A 2,267-nucleotide genomic window follows, 5' to 3' on the forward strand; every position below is an offset into this window, starting at 1 on the left:
GCACATGGCAAACAGGGTGGCTCATGCCTGAAATCCCAGCACTTTGGGAGGCTGAGGCAGATGGATCTCCTGAGCCCAGGGGTTGGAGACCAACCTCGGTGACATAGAAAGAACCTATCTCTTAAAAAAAAAAAAAAAAAAAAGGTGAATGTGGTGGTGCATGCCTATAGATCCAGCTACTCTGGAGGCTGAGGTGGGAGGATCACTAGAGCCCAGGGGGTGGAGGTTGTAGTGAGCTGAGATCAAGCCACTGCACTCCATCCTGGGTGACAGAGTGAGACCTAGTCTAAAATAAAGTGGGGGTGGGAGGGTGGGTAGGGTGGCAGACAGTTTGTTGTGCCAGCAAGTAAATGAAGAAAGGGGCAGTATTAGAGTTGAGAAATAAATTGGGATATGATTTGGTATCGCTCGTGCAGAGGATAAATGTGCTAAATGTGCTGAAGTTAGAGGCATTATGTAAGGTCCATTGCAGTGGCTCATGCCTGTAAATCTTGGCACTTTGGGAGGCCTCGGAGCTGCTTGAGCCCAGGAGTTTGGAGACCAGCCTGCGCAACATGTTGAAACCCCTTCTCTACAGAACATACAAAATTTAGCAGGACATCATGGCCCACGCCTCTAATCCCAGCTACTGGGAAGGCTGAGAGATGGGAGGATCACTTGAGCCTGGGAAGACGAGGCTGCCATGAGACATGGTTGCGCCACTGTGCTCCAGCCTGAGAGAGAAAATGAGACCCTGTCATAAAAACTAAAAATAAAAATTAAAAAGCCTGTAATGTAGCAGTGGCACATCTAGTTCTCTACGCTATAGAAATATCAGTGGTCAAAGATATATGTACAAGAATGACGGTTTCAAGATTCTTTGTAGTCCTAAAATCATGAAGCCAATCTCTTCAAACACATTTTGAAAAGGGTTAAGTAAATCATGTACAAACTGAGGGGGGAAATGCTGTTTTCAAAAATGATGGAGAGGATTATTATGATGATCAATGATTCCACTGGTCGCATTATTGATTGAGCAATCACTAAATCCAGGCCTATCCTGGGGATAGGACACCTCTCTAGGCCTCCTATTAAAAATGAAAAAAATGGAGGCTGGTCTATAATCCATCCAAGCCTATAAGGGGCAGGCATGAGGATTTTATCGCACCAGAAGTGACTTGTTTGGTCTCTGATTCTTGCACTCAGGCACAAGACAACCTGACATTTCAGGAGATGCTCTGTCAGAACTGGATCTCTGAGTGGGGTGGCTCTTGATAGGGATCCCTGTTAACTGTGACTAGAATCCTGAGAAGAGAAAAACCTTCCTGAAATGGGCATATCCCTGGCTGGCCTGGAACCAACCTTTCGGACTTAGGACTATGGGAAGAATAGGGGGAGATTCTCTAGTGATGATAATACATGAATGCTTTAAAAGCTAGAACAGGCGTCCCTGGGTGGTCTTGAATTACTCACCGTTCGGTTAATAGCCGAACGCGCTGACCGATTGCGCCACAGAGACAGGTACTAGTGATTCCACTGGGCGCTATATGCAGGGCGCACTCACCGAACTCCCCCATCCCTTCCAGCCTCAGAGCCCGCCTGGCAGGACTACTGAGCAAGGCCTTGGAAAATCGGAGCGATTAGAGCGGTGAGTCGCGCTGATCACACTGGACACCTGCGGGTTGGGAGATTCTGGAGCCAGAAGGAGAGCCGAATGGCCTTCGCCCGCCCTGCTCCTCGTCCGCTTCAGAAATCCCCGGAAACGCCCCGGTCCGCGACCCGGGCCCGAACAGCCAGGGGGCCCAAGGGAAGCTGAACGCTGGGTGAGCTACCCGGATGGCTCTTCCGGTTCTTTGTGCCGCCTTCACCCAGTGAGGGAGCCTGTGCCCCGCTGCCCAGTCGCTTTCGGGGCGCTGAGGAGCTTCCGCTGCCTTCTTCGGATGCTGTGTCCCGCACGGAGGGTCCACCAGGGCAGGGATAGTGGTGAGGGTCGCTCGTGGATCCCCTCGCGGGGAGCAGGGTCTGGCACACACCAGGGCGCAGGATTAGGACTTGTTGAATGAATCCATCGTGGCCTTTATCTTTTAGGCCTCTGAAGAGCGTTGAGAATGGAAATCATAAGATATTTTTTCCATTAGGAAGTTCTTTTTACAAGGCGTTTATTCAGGTTGACTTCTCGGCACCCCGCGGGGCGGGCAAGGGCAGGGCTTCCAGTGCACCTTCTGCGCAGTGGAGCCGCGGGGGCTCAGCTGGGCGGTGGTCCGGTCGTGGGGCGGGAGGGCGGGAGC

The sequence above is a fragment of the Gorilla gorilla genome, chromosome 1, assembly GCF_029281585.2.
Source record: "Gorilla gorilla gorilla isolate KB3781 chromosome 1, NHGRI_mGorGor1-v2.1_pri, whole genome shotgun sequence".
Taxonomy (NCBI): Eukaryota; Metazoa; Chordata; class Mammalia; order Primates; family Hominidae; genus Gorilla; species Gorilla gorilla.